This window comes from Felis catus, chromosome B1 (genome assembly GCF_018350175.1).
Source record: "Felis catus isolate Fca126 chromosome B1, F.catus_Fca126_mat1.0, whole genome shotgun sequence".
Taxonomy (NCBI): domain Eukaryota; kingdom Metazoa; phylum Chordata; class Mammalia; order Carnivora; family Felidae; genus Felis; species Felis catus.
In genome coordinates this window covers 43,926,572-43,941,981 of record NC_058371.1, presented here as the reverse complement: position 1 = coordinate 43,941,981, position 15,410 = coordinate 43,926,572, and the positions used below count along the sequence as shown (strand labels likewise).

The following is a 15,410-nucleotide window of genomic DNA, read 5'->3' as shown; positions in this document are numbered from 1 at the left end:
TTATAACTCCTCTGGTTACTTTTGGTTTGACAGTTTCTCAGACTTTCCTTGGTTTTGACAACCCAGAGAGCTTTGAGGACCAATGATCCAGTATTTTGTAGAATATCTCAATTGGAATTTGTCTTATGTTGTTCTCACGATTATACTGTGGTTATGGGTTCTTAGAAGGAAGACCACAGAAGTGAAGTACCATTTCCTTGCATCAAGACAGGGGTACATACTGTCAACATGACTTATCACTGTTGATGTTAACTTTGATCACATGGCTGAAGCAGTGCTTGTCAGATTTCTGCACTGTGCAGTTACTCTTTTTTTCCTCTTTCTGTTTTGTATTCTTTGGGAGGAAGTCACTATGCACAGTCCATGCTTAAGGAGTGGAGAGTTAAGCATCTTTATTGAGACTGGAGTATCTACATAAGTTATTTGGAATTTTTCTTCATGAAACATTTGTCCTTTTACTTACTTATTTATTAAATCATTTATTTATATTGTAGAAACTTATACATAATTATTTCATACTTCAGGTTATAATCCAACACTAATTTATTTTTTTAATTTTTTAAATGTTTATTTTTGAGAGGGGGGGAGGGGCAGAGAGAGAAGGAGACACAGAATCCGAAGCAGGCTCCAGGCTCCAAGCTGTCAGCACAGAGCCCGATGCGGGGCTCCAACTCACAAACCAGGAGATCGTGACCTGAGCTGAAGTCGGACGCTTAACCAAGTGAGCCACCCAGGCGCCCCTGAACACTAATTTCTTAATTTCATTTCTCAACTTGTTCCAGCTTTGACCATTGGGAAGTCTTTCAGTTGGCTTCTGTGTCCCTTTGTTATAGCTCTATCAGCGTGGGTTTTGGTGTCGTGTTTGTTTGTTTTTTGAACACTTCTTTACTTTCTGGCACTAAAAGGTGTTCCAGGATCATCTTGTATATTTCTTGCCTCAGTCCTAGAATCACCATTTTTCCAAGAAGTAGCCCTGGTTCCTTTAATTAGAGAATGGAATTGAAAACCAAGATCTGGGTGCTGTGCATGCTTGCTATACAGAGGTGATGTTGCTTTTATGCCCTCTCAGCTCATAGAGCAGGAAGATATGTGTGTGTATACTAACCTGTGTATGTAAACATATTTATTAATATTTCTTTTTTTATTAAAATTTTTTAATGTTTATTTATTTTTGAAGGAGAGAGAGACAGAGTGTGAGTGGGGGGGGGGGGGATGGGTAGAGAGAGAGGGAGACACACACAGAATCCGAAGCAGGCTCCAGGCTCTGCGCCGTCAGCACAGAGCCCGATGTGGGGCTCGAACTCACAAACCGAGAGATGATGACCTGAGCCAAAGTCAGACACTCAACCGACTGAGCCACCCAGGTGCCCCTACTTATTAATATTTCTATACGTAATCTATATGGAACCAAACATGGATTCATACTGATGTCTCCAGTTCTAATCTATTACCACATGGCTCTTTGTAGACCTCCCTTTGCTTACCTGTAACTTCCTACTTCAACAGAAAAACCTGGCTCCCACCATCTGCCATCCATTTACCTCATTGTTCAGTTGTGATATACATGTAGAGTGGTATTAGAATTGTTAACATGGGCTCCTGTGGGAAACAACTTTATCAGTCAGAATACAGTGCTTATGTATAGTTTATTTGGCTGTTAGTCTTACTCCACTCGTTTCCAAAGTTACTTAGGTCAGCCCCTTTTTCCCCTCAACCTCTTCAAGTAAAGATGTTTCATACATTTGTAATACATTTAGATTGTTCTACCAGTTCCATCCTGGGATCCCCTGACCTCCTGAGTGATTTTTCTTTAATGTATATACATTAGGGTTCACTTTTTGTGGTGTAAAATTCTGTGGGTTTTGACAAATGTGTAGTGTCATGTTTCCACCATTACGGGATCATAAAGAATAGCTTATGCCTGGGACACCTGGCTGGCTCAGTCTGTAGAGCATATGACTTTTTTTTTTTAATGTTTATTTATTTTTGAGAGAGAGAGAGAGGAAGCACAAGTGGGGGAGGGGCAGAGAGAGAGGGGGAGACACAGAATCTGAAGCAGGCTCCAGGCTCCGAGCTGTCAGCACAGAGCCCGACACAGGGCTCGAACTCATGAACCGCAAGATCATGACCAGAGCCGAAGTTGGAGACTTAACCGACTGAGCCACCCAGGTGCCCCTAGAGCATATGACTCTTAATCTCGGGGTCATGAGTTCGAGTCCCATGTTGGGGGTAGAGTTAACAAAAAATAAAAAAATAATAATAATAACTTATGCCCTAAAAAAAAAAAAATCCCCTGTGCTTTATTGAAGAGTAGCACTTGGAAAGGAAAAAGAGAGAAAGCAAGATCGGGCAGGAAAGCCTTCAGACTGTCGTACAGTTTTGACTAAGTCTCTGCCAGGCCGCTGAGGGGTTCCAGAGCAAACGTTGTCCACTAGAGGAGTGCCGTGTTGGGCAGAAATGGTCAGGCCTTTATACTACCACCTTGCTCAGGCATTGGCTGGGGACTCCAGGGGAAAACTGATCTCAGCTCCAAAGCTGAGGCAGACCCTGAAGGCACTAACAGCTGGAGGTTATCAGCTAACCACATTCCTTGAAGCTGGGTTGCTAAGTCCTTTCTTGGAAAGGGATCAGAGTGCTACAATTCTGTGCCTACCAGAAATATCTTTGAAAATTCCAAACAGAAGCTGGCTGACCACTGGTCAGGATTCTCAAGCAGAGGATTCCTGAGTCAGGTGGAATTTGGAATCCAATGATCCCGTTGGCACCTTTCATCTGTTGGGCCCTAGGATTGTTCTTCAGCATGCTTTGATCCAAGCAAGCCAGGTATTATGTTTCTCATGTTCATTCCATCTTGCCCACACCTCTGTTTCCCTTCTTGCACTGATCATCTTATGCCCTGCTCTGTCCTAGAGGTACAATCAGTCCCTTCCTCCCAGGAACTCTTCATGGAGGGGCTGAGGAGCCAAATGATGGAGTCTATAGCTTCCACTTGTGCTGCCCAATCCCAGATGCTGAAGAAAATGGTTATAGTATCAATAGCAATGTGGATCACTGAGTTGCATGGAGACAAAAAGCTTGTGAGCACAGGCAAGAAAGTTGTAAACTTCAAAGCTAAGACCACCCAAACCAAATCCTGATCTGATTACCACCCATGCTTCCCTGGAACATGGTAAAAAGTAAACAACAGCCCTCCCCACTGATCAGTGCATATACTACATCTGGCTAGGTGTGATCTTTTTATTTTCTTCCATCCCAATTCCCATGGGCACCCCTGGATTTTTCACCTGCAGGTTCAGAATCATGCTGGGGCAGTTCTGGTCTTTCTCTGTAGCAAGGTGGAACACTTTCAGACTTCTTGAGGAAAGAGTGGCCCTGATGTTTTGGTATACGTGCACTCAATCTTCCTTTCATTTAACCTGCTTATGGGTAAAAGCCTGTTTTATTCTTGTAACTTGGCAGCTCTGTCTGGCTCACAAATATCCAAAGATAAATAATCAAGGTCCTGACATGACCTCTAAGGACAGTCTTAACTTCTAAGCCAAAGAACATTTTATATTTACTTTGTCTCTCTTTAGAGATTTCCTTTGAATGTTTGCTTCTGCTTTGCAGCATTTTTGGGCTCCATACATCCTGTTGGTTTGCTCAGCCAGAAAACAGTCGCATTTTTTTTTAATATTCATGCTGCTATTCTTGTACAACAAACTATCATACTGGTTTTTAATTCCAAATTTAATGCTCACAAATTAAAGCACTTCCTTTAACCCAGGCACTCAGTACTCTTGCCAACCTTCTGGTTTTTTCTACCCACTTTTTCATGTCTTGGTACAATGACTAAAGCTGGAACCTGCTGGGTCAGAGAGGAGAAATACAGTATGGTCTCCCTACTCTTTAACCCTCAGGACGAGACAGTAGGGTTGGAGTCCATCTTTAAATACCCAAAGGTTGGGGCACCTGGTTGGCTCAGTCAGTAGAACATGAGACTGTTGATCTTGGGTTGTGAGTTTGAGCACTGTGTTGGGTGTAGAGATCGCTTAAAAATAAATACCCAGGGGTGCCTGGGTGGCTTAGTTGGTTAAGCATGCGGCTCTTGGTTTCGGCTCAGGTCATGATCTCACAGTTTCGTGGGTTCGAGCCCCGCATTGGGTTCTGTGCTGGCAGTGCGGAGCCTGCTTGGGATTCTCTCTCTCTCCCTCTCTCTCTGCCCCTCCCCTACTTGTGTTGTCTCTAGCTCTCTCAAAATAAATAAATAAACGTTAAAAAAAAAAGTAAATAAATATCCACAGTTTGCTCCTGGTTACTACCCCAGAATTGGATAAGATCCAAAAGAGTACCAAGGGTTAATGTTCCAAGAAGACACTTGAGGTTACTGAGTCCAGGATGTTTGAATTATAGGCCAGGCAGGTTCTGTCTCTGAAGACAATGCCAGGGCACAAAAAATATCCTGCTTCCCAAACAAAATCAATAGAAAGCACACTGAACCATTATGTAGGTATATAGTCCCTGAACCATTATGTAGGCATAGAATCGACAAGTAGGTTTTTTTTGTGGGTTTTTTTTTTGTGTTTTTTTTTTTTTAAGTGCTTTCCTTGTTGTCCCGGAGAATACAGATTGAAATTGTGAAGTTGGCAGCTGTTTCCACAGGAGGAGGGCAGTGTCACAGATCTGAAGCACAAGCTTTCTTCTGGGAACTGCCCACTTATTATAGATGACAGTTGTATCACCTTGAAGCAGGGAAACAAAGACTCTGTATGTGTGTGTGTGTGTGTGTGTGCGTGTGTGTGTGTGCCAGAATTCAGTTTTGCTAGCACAAAGTGTAAGAGAACAGTCATACACACAGTGGTGGAATTGTGGAAGAATTTCTGAGAATTAGCCTTAGGCAAAAGGCATTTGGCTGGAAACGAACTGAAAACCTACCTTGTAAGGAAGCATGTGACTTTCACCTGACTTAATTTTCTTCAGTGCTAATGGCTCCAGCCTGGGCAAAGGTCCTGGTCTGGGTTGCTGGCATATTCACTCTTCAGAGTAAGCTGAGAATAAATTCAAAGACAAATCACCAAAGTAATTTCTTTCCTTGACACTGAGTATAAGGATGGTTTTTAAGGTAACATTTTTATATTTTCTAATCAAAGTAACAGATATGTAATCTTCATATTTGGATTAAGTATGCATGAAGGAAATGAGAAGGGAGGAAAAAACAAAGGCCTGGATGGGGTGGGGAACTCTGAGTCCTGGCTGCATCTCTGGCACGGTCTCTGTGACCTTGGGCAAATCTCAAGTGGGTCAGGGCCTTGGCTCACATGTATTAATATAAGAAGGAAAAGCTAGATGACGCCCAGGGTCCTTTCCAGCTCTGTTCCAGGAATCAGTCTCTTGGTTTTGACTTTTTTGTTATGTTTAGGCAGTGCCATAACAATGATGTGGGGTGGAATTAGGGTCAATGTGGTCATTGGAGGCTGGTGGCAGGCCTCGGGCAGCTGTCACCTTGTGCAACATTTTTGTGAAGATGAATTCAAATTGAGATAGACATCAAGGTAGGTGTTTGTATGTATTTGGTGAATGAATGAATGAATGAATGCATGAATGAATGAATCACTCAGGGCAAGACTGAGGGAGAAGAGAATGGAAACCTTCAGTTGGAGGAAGTTTATTTGGGATAGGGCATAGATTCACATGAGGGGCAATGATGGCTGGGGGTAGGTTTTATGGATACATTCAGCAGGAGCTGAACTTCAGGCCTGAGAAGTATTAGGGTTAGGGGCTAATTTATACACAGTCTTTTTTTTTTTTTTTTTTTTTTTTTTTAGAGAGAGAGAGAGAGAGAGTGAGAACAGGGGAGAGGGGCAGAAGGAGAGAGAGAAAGAGAGAGAGAGAGAGAGAAAGAGAGAGAATCTTAAGTAGGTTCCATGCTGAGCATGGATCCCACGATTCTCGGATTATGACCTGAGCCGAAATCAAGAGTTGGACACTCAACTGACTGAGCCACCCAGGCACCTCTGTCCACACTCTTTATCTAAAGAATAGGTGAAATAGGGGTGCCTGGGTGGCTTAGTTGGTTGGGTGTCCGACTTTGGCCCAGGTCATGATCTCACAGTCCGTGAGTTTGAGCCCCACATCTGGCTCTGTGCTGACAGCTCAGAGCCTGGAGCCTGCTTCAGATTCTGTGTCTCCCTCTCTCTCTGCCCCTCCCCTGCTCACGCTCTGTCTCTCTGTCTCTAAAAAATAAATAAACATTAAAAAAAATTAAAGAGTAGGTGGAATAATTGCTGACAGGGCCACTAAGTAATACAGTTCTTCCAGTTTGAGTACAAGATAATAGGAGTGTTTTTCTCTGCAATTTAAGGACCAGAATATTAATTAGGATTTCCTTTGGCTGAGGTTTACAGAAATCCAAAATAATAGTAGCTAAGCAATATGTAAGTTTTTTTTCTCACATAAAAAAAAAAAAATCTGTACAGCAGGCTTAGAGGCTCCATGATGTGATGGATCCAGGCTCCTTCAACCTCAAGATGAAGTGTGGCCGCATGAATTCAGCTAGCCCCTCAATATCCCAGCCAGCAAAGTAAAGAGTCTATTTGGGCTGCTATCACAAAATACCACAGACACTGTAGCTTAGACATTTATTTCTCATAGTTTTGGAGGCTGGAAGTCCAAGATCAGGACGCTGGCATAGTTGCACTCTGGTGAGGGCTCTCTTCCTGGTTCATAGCCGGTGCTTTCTGGCTATTGTCCTCAAAGTATGGAAGGGGCAAGGGATCTCTCTGGAGTCAATGTCATTGTAAGGGCACCGATGTCGTTCATGAGGGCTCCACCCTCATGATTTAAGTAGCACCCAAAGCCTCCATCTCCTAATACCATCACTCTTGGGGACTATTTGACACATGAATTTGAGGGGGACACAAGCATTCAGACCGTAGTACCTCCACACTCCCCATTAATGATGCTTCATGGCAGCTGAACTTGACACTTCTATTTTTATCCCATTGACCAAAACTTAGTTACATGGCCATATCTACATGTAATAGAGACGTGTAATAGGGAAATGTAGCTTTCATTCGTAATAGCCAAAAACCAGGTGGTTTTCCCTTTGTTTTACTAAAAGAGAAGAACAGATATTAGGAAATATTAGCCTCTGTCACCTTAAGATATTACAGATGTACTGCAATTATGCAATGATGCTTCCATTGCTCAACTCCTTTGGTCCTATCCCTTAAAATTGTCTTCAGGGCACATAGCAAATTATCTTCAGTATTCTTTTTTTTTTTTTAATGTTTTATTTATTTTTGAGAGAGAGAGAGAGAGCATGCATGTGCTCGCACAGTGGGGGAGGGGCAGAGAGAGGGGAACAGAGGATCCGAAGCGAACTCTACACTGCCGACAGCAGTGAGCCTGTTGTGGGACTCGAACCCATGAACTGTGAGATCATGACTTGAGCCGAAGTTGGACAGTCAGCTGACTGAGCCACCCAGGCGCCCCTATTTTCAGTATTCTAAATGAATCTTCATCCTGTGGAGGTAGATTTGACTTTTGAAACTGGGGTCACTCAGGACAACTGTGATGAGTAAAGTGGGTGATAAAGCTGAGTATTACCATTTCATAAGAACAATATATGGGTTCTTATCTCTGGATATTATGGACTATTCTGGGTATAAAGATCATTCTTGCAGAAAATAACTCTACAACCTGGACATGATATATAAAGTGACTACCTGGAGGTACTGAAGAGAAAACAGAAATAAATAGGTTGTGGTGTTGCATGTCAGCTTGAAGGAGAGGAGATGAGGAGTCACGGGAGAAAGTCCTCTGCCACCATGGCTTTTAGCCTGGGGCTCAGTGTAGTTCACATAGTGGCTTGTGTAATAGAGGGGCATACATGAAAAACTCTACAGTCTTGCTGTTTTAGGGAGTAAGGAAAGTCAAGTCTGAAAATCATGAATGCTGAAAAGGTGGGGGAACCCAGAAAGGAAACCGTCAGAAAGAGGATCCCCAAATCAAATTTCTGATTAACCCCTGAACCAGACATGCACAGAACACACTCAAAGCAGCTCAGCCAGACAAAAAGATCTACACCCGGACTGGAGCTGTTACCTGAGAAACAGTTTGCAGTGTAAGCCCAGCGAGAAAATCATTTGCTGAAACAAAGGAAAAACAACTCTCATCAGAGAAAAAGAATGGAATCTGAAATCCCTGCAACTTAGCATTTATGATGTCCAAGATGCAGTCCAGAGTTACCTGACAGATGAAGAGCCGGGAACACAAAACACCTCTTAGAAGTCAATCACATCTAACCTGGAGATGAATAAGATGTTGGAATTTCGAAGGCAAGGACGTGTAAATGTTTTTCAGTTTTAAAAGACTTTATCGCCATCTTCCATGAAGCAAAGAAAATTAAGGAAAAATGCTTGTTTTCAGTGAATCAAAATCTCAGGAGATAAATGGAAAGTTTCAGCAGAGAAATTGAAGCAATAAAAAAGAACCAAATGGAAATCCCTTTTTATGTGTTGCTCTTTTTCTGCTTTCGAGGTTTATAACATTTTGACCAGGATGTGATTAGAGTAGACTTTTATGTTACTTTTACCTTATGTTTATTTTACTTGGTGTTTTTCCAGCATCTCGTGTCTGCAAATTTCTGACTTTTATTACCGTTGGGAGGAGTTTGGTGATCATTTCTTCAAATATTTCCTCCACTCCATTCTCTTCTCTCCTTCTGGGAATCCATGTATGTTTACTGTTTATATCATCTAACAAGTCCCTAAGATTTTATTCATTTTATTTTTGGTCTTTGCCTGTTACTCATCTTTTTTTTTTTTTTCTTTTAATTTTTTTTTCCAACGTTTATTTTTGGGACAGAGAGAGACAGAGCATGAACGGGGGAGGGGCAGAGAGAGAGGGAGACACAGAATCCGAAACAGGCTCCAGGCTCTGAGCCATCAGCCCAGAGCCCGACGCGGAGCTCGAACTCCCGGACCGCGAGATCGTGACCTGGCTGAAGTCGGACGCTTAACCGACTGCACCACCCAGGCGCCCCAATGCACATTCTTTTCAAGTATATGTGATATGTTTACCAGGATAGATCATATTCTGGACCATAAACAAGTCTCAGTAAATTTTAAAAGTTTGTTCTCTGACCACAATTAAATTAAATTAGAAACTAAGATAACTAGGAAAATAATAAATAGTTGGAAACTAAACAATACTATAAATACTATATACTATAAATATTAATACCATATTATATACTATAATACTATATTATATATTATATTAATACTATGTTAATATTAATACTATAAATACTAATACTATATTCAATGGGTTGAAGAAGAAATTACAAGAGGTTAGAAAATATTTGGTACTGAATGATAATGAAAATACAACATATCAAACTTTGTGGGATGTGCTAAGTAGCACCTAGAGGGAAATAAATTATAGCTTTGAATGCCTCTAAGATAAAAGAAGAAAGCTCTTAAATCAATTTCCCACCTTTCCATCTAAGTTTCCACCTTTTTCCAACTAGAAAAAGAAGGGGTGCCCGGGTGGCTCAGTCAGTTAAGCATCTGACTTTGGCTCAGGACATGATATTGCAGTTCATGAGTTGGAGCCCTGCATTGGGCTCTGTGCTGACAGCTTAGAGCCTGGAGCCTGCTTCAGATTCTGTGTCTCCCTCTCTCTGCCTCTCCCCCTCTCACACTCTGTCTCTCTCTCTCCCTCTAAATAAAGAAACATTAAAAAAAATTTTTTAGTTAAAAATACTAGAAAAAGAAGCAAATTAAACCCAAAGCAATCAGAAGGAAGGAAATAATAAAGATAAAACAAAAATAAATGAAATAGAGAACAGGAAAAGAAGGGAAAATTAATAAAACCAAAAGCTAGTCACTGGAAAAATTGATAAAATTGATAAATCTCAATCCTGACTGACCAAGAAAAAAAAAATTGCCTTATCAGTAATGAAAGAGAGGACTCCATTACAGATCCTTCAGACATTAAAAGAACACTCCATTATTATAAGTATGAGTATCTTTATGCCATTAAATGTGACCATTTAGGTGAGATGGACACATTCTGGGAAAGACATAAATTACAAAGCTGAGCCAAGAAGAAACAGAATATTTGAAGAGCCCTATGACAATTAAAGAAAGGAAATTTGGAATTTAAAAACATTCTGACAAACCTTCTGCCTCAGATGGCTCCCCACTGGTGAATTCTATCAAACATTTAAAGAAGAGGGGCACCTGCGTGGCTCAGTCAGTTAAGTGTCCAACTTCAGCTAAGGTCATGATTTCGTGGTTCATGAGTTCAATCCCCAAATCAGACTCTGTGCTGACAGCTTAGAGCCTGGAGCCTGCTTCAGATTCTGTATCTCCCTCTCTCTCTTCCCCTTCCCCACTCATGCTCTGTCTCTGTCTCTGTCTCTGTCTCTCTCTCAAAAATAAATAAACATTAAAAAAAATTTTTTTAATCTTAAAAAAAGTAGTAATAATGAATTTAGCTAGATAGCAGGATACAATATACAATAATCAGTTTTATTTCTCCATCTAAAATAGCATAAAACATTTCGGAATAAATTTAGCAAAAGATGTGCAGGACCTATAGACTGAAAACTACAAAACATTCTGGGAAATTCAAGAAGGGCTACATAAATAGAGCTATACCATGTTCATAGATTAGAAGTCTCAATGTTGTTAAACTACCGATCTTACTTAAATTAGTCAATAGATTCAGTGTAATCCTTGTGGAAATCCAGACAAGGTTGTTTAAAAAGTTTACAAGTTTATTTTAAATTTTATATGGGAAGGGGAGCCTGGGTGGCTCAGTTAGTTGAGAGTCTGATTCTTGATTATGGCTCAGGTCATGATCCCAGGGTCAGCACGATCCATGCTGAGTATGGAGTCTGCTTGGGATTCTCTCTCTCTCCATCTCTTTCTCAGCCCCACCCCCTCAAATAAAAAAAAAAAAAAAGAAAAAGAAAAATTTTTATATGGAAAACAAAGAACTTAGAATAGCTAAAACTATTTTGATAAAGGAGAACAGTGATGGAGCACTTACATTACCTGATTTCAAGAACAATATGTGGCTCTTACTAACAAACAATATGTAGTAAACCTAACTTTATCCTTTGGCTTATAAATTAACATTTCAATAACTTCCAAAAATGGAAAGGTAGGGCAGCTCTGAGATAAGCATGTAACTTCCAAAGAGGGCTACTGTGAAGGGTAATACTGATTTGGCATGATTGCTGGGGAGACAAATCCATGTTGAACATAAGCTTTGTGATCAAGACAGAACTGGGTTTAAATACTGGTTATGGTACTTACTTCTCAAAGCGTCAGTTTCTTCATCTTAAAATGAGGTACACAGGGGCACCTGGGTAGCTCAGTCCATTGAGTGTCTGACTCTTGATTTTGGCTCAGGTCATGAACTCACTGTTCAGGAGATCAAGACCCGCATCAGGCTCTGTGCTGACAGTGCAGATGGAGCCTTCTTTCTCTCTCCCTCTCCCCCTCCCCTGCTCTCATGCTGTTTCTCTCTCTCAAAATAAATAAATAAACTTTAAAAAATAAAATAAAATAAAATAAAATAAAATAAAATAAAATGGGGTGCACAGCATAAAAATTAAGGAAATACAGCATAGAGGCTAAGCTCTATGTTATAACTCTAGAGTTAACCTACCTGGGTTCTATTCCTAGCTCTGCCATTTTGTAGCTGTGTTGCATGTTAAAGTGTCCATGCATCACTTTACTCATTTGTAAATTGAGGATACTAAAAGTGCCTATAAACGTTGTAATGTAATGAACATTAAATGAATGAATAAACCTAAAGCACTTAGAACAGTCTAGTACATAAAAAGTACTTAAAAAACTATTACCTACTATTGTTATCATTTCTCTGTGTTATGAGGACTAAATGTGCTTACTTTCATCAACCACCAAGCAACGTCCCAGGTATCCAATAAATATTAGCTCGCATCCTTCTGAGCATAAGTAGCATTCTGGCGGTAGGGTTTGACACTGAAGAGTGTATTTTGCAATCTAGGTGGCAATCATAAATTTCAGTTTCTTAAATTTTCTTTGTTTTCCAATGTTTAAAAAATGCCTACTGACAGAATTATAATGCAAAATGGAAACTATAACACTGGATATCAAATATTACCCCTCCAAGACTCCATCACATGCTGCATATCTCCTTTGATCCCAGCTGGCCATCATGTTCAGCAGTCTGCTGACCCAGGGACTACAAAATGCAGGCTGCCTCCTTCCTCTCCTCATCCCTTTCTTCTTCTTTGGTCACTTTAGGCAGAAACTACAGACACCATAAAACAGTCAGAAGGTTCTATTCTTCCTTTATTCCCTATCAAATGCAACAGCAAGTGGTGTCCAGCTGTTATCTTCCTGCCCTCCTCTTGAAGAACAACTCCTCAGCTGTATGAATAGTTGGGAGCCCCAGAACTGGCATTACTTGCTCAGTCAATAGGTCAGATGACAGCAAGGTTGTCCACCACTTATGAGTGGCTTTTGAGCTCACAACTTCAGAACCACACTGAGGGAGAGGAGGTGGTTGCATTTCTTTACTAATTTTCCTCGGAGAAGAACTCTTGATTGCATGGTAACAATTCTATGTCTTCATTAGGGATGCTGAGCTTTTGATGTCTATTTATATTTGAGAGAGAGAGGGAGACACAGAATCTGAAGCACCCTCCAGGCTCTGAGCTGTCAGCACAGAGCCCCACACGGGGCTGGAACCCACGGATTGTGAGATTGTGACCTGAGCAGAAGTCAGACGCTTAACTGACTGAGCCACCCAGGCGCTCAGGGATGTTGAGCTTTTAAATTTTGTGTTCTAATTGAAAGATAAAAAGCAAGAAGGATTTTAAACAAAGAGACATGTAGCAGAGGATCTTTACATATCCCATAGCCTATTTCTTTGTTGGAGATCTGCAGCCAGTCTCTAAGATAAGGAAATAGACCTTGGCTTTGCTTCTGTGAGAAGAGCCAATCATTAAATGTTGCGGGGAAGAGGAATGTTTGGATCTCTCAGGTCTATCCTGGGCATTTCCCCTGAAAAGCCTTCATAAGTTTATTTTCCAAAGATAAGACTTCGCCTTCACTGTCTTCACTCCCCTGGGTCTAGAGCCCCAGCTGCCCATGTCTCTGTACTGGCCATGTCTCTGGGCCCCGCCGGTAGACACAAACTTTCACATTATTTTGCAGACACTGTTTCTCCTCATTGTCTCGGTTTCTCTGCATCACAATAGGGTGTGAACGTCACATATTTCCTTTTCTTTTAAACCATTTTAGTGATGCTACCCTGTGCCTTTCTCCACTGATAATAATAAAACTTTTCCTAACACCCCATCTTGTCTACCCAGTAGAAAGCTTTCCCCTCCTTCCCTGCCCCGCCTGTTGCTTCCCCCTCTCCCCCCACCTCCTATTTTTCCCTTAGAATGATCCACTGGGAGTAAAGACCTTTCTTACCAGGAGAGGCTGAGTGTTCCTCTGAAAGGGACCACAGCTCTGACAGGGTTATGTTTGTGTTATCAGTGGCACTTCAATCTCAGTGCCAAGGTATTACAGACAGGATGTGTGAAGAATGTGAGCTTTTTTTTTTTAATCATCTGCCAAAAGTCAACTTTTCTACAGCTATTTGAAATCCTCCTCCCCTCCCTGTCTCAATTCCTAGTCTCACTACACTTTTACTAATTAATGTTTATTTTCCCACCCCCAAAGACTCTGTTTGTATATGCCTACAGTGTGGCAGCATCCTGAACTCTAGGAACTCTCTGGCTATAGTAGAGTGTAGATAATGTATAAACAGGAAATAAAAATTAGACATAAAAGAGAGAGAGAGAGAGAGAGATCTATTGTAAATATTAAGTCTCTAGTATGAGTTTTCTAACCCTTTTTGGAAACATTAAAATGTAGGAACATACATCTTCATTGCCTAAAGCTTCGAGTCAAGAATTAAGTTGATATTGAACACCATTCTGTGTGCGTTGCCACTGGCTCACTCACTCACTCATTCACTCATTCAGCATCGTATATATGCCAGGATAGAGGCACTGTGCCAGGCACTAAGCTTGCATACAGAGATAAGAAAGGGTTCTTGTCATTACAGAACTCATATTCTAGTGGAAAGACAAATAATTATAAAATAAGATTGGTAAGTGGTATGTTAGAGGAATTAACACATGGTGTAGGAACACTGGGGAGGAAAACGATCAAATGAGTATAGGATGAATGCATTTATCGACAATTATTAATGTCTACTATGCACCAGGCAGTGCTGGGGCAACAGTGAAAAAACAAATTCTCTGTCTTCGCAGAGTTTACATTCTAGTGAAAGAGACCGGCAATAACAAAAACCAAAAAACAAAACAACAAAAAAAGATATACTATCGGAATGCAGGATAGAGTTATAGAAGGAAGGTATGAGTTGGTCTGGCAGGATAAATAGGTGTTAGCACAAAAGGGCATTCCTTGGGACACCTGGGTGGCTCAGTCGGTTAAGTGTCCGATTTCAGCTCAGGTCACGATCTCACGGTCCGTGAGTTCGAGCCCCGCGTCGGGCTCTGGGCTGATGGCTCAGAGCCTGGAGCCTGCTTCCGATTCCGTGTCTCCCTCTCTCTCTGCCCCTCCCCCGTTCATGCTCTGTCTCTCTCAGTCTCAAAAATAAATAAACGTTAAAAAATTTTAAAAAATAAAAATAAATTCTTTAAAAAAACAAAACAAAACAAAAGGGCATTCCAATCTTTGTTTTAAAACAAAACAAAACTCTGGGATGGAGGAGAGATGGCTGGAGAGGAGGGATGTAGGAGGTGGGAATGGATGAGAAAGGGCATGAAATATTATGCAAAGGGAGTTACTAGGTGTGTCATTAGGTGGGTCACAGGCGCAGTGGGAGGGATAGGGTGCATTTTTCCCTAAGACAGCATTAGGAAGAGAATTCATTCTAAACTGAATGTCAGAACCAGAAGAGACATTAGAGGTAAAAATGAACATACAACCTCATTTTACAGATGACTCGCATAGGGTGCAGTTATGTGTCCCCGCTAGACGGAGGCACAACCAGGATGAACCCGTTTTTCTGCACAGCTCAGCCCCTGCCTCAGTCTCCGAAGAAGTTGCTGCGGGGGAGCGGTGCCTTGCGGAAAGGCAGCCTCGGTCTCGGGATCCCGACACACACCGCCCCCTATCGGTGCTTCCCCGCAGAGCCTCTTCCCTGTTAGCCTCGAGCAGGGGCTAGCCAGGCGCCGCCGAGCGCCCCGGGCCGGGCAGGCAGAAACAGCGACGACTCCCCGTCCGTGGGCACCCGGGGGCGCGCCCAGGCCCCTACCCACTCCACCTGTTTTCCTCTGCCGCCGAGCGGCTCCCCGGCTGGGAGTGCGGAACCCGCGACCCGAGCCCCTCCGGCAGCTC

The 15,410-nt window shown here is 41.8% G+C and overlaps 1 protein-coding gene across 1 annotated transcript in view; it reads left to right on the top strand.

The window, feature by feature from the left end:
• TACC1 (transforming acidic coiled-coil containing protein 1) overlaps positions 1–15,410 on the top strand; it is a 120,524-nt gene that overhangs the window by 13,016 nt on the left and 92,098 nt on the right. The gene's annotated exons all lie outside the window — the stretch shown is intronic.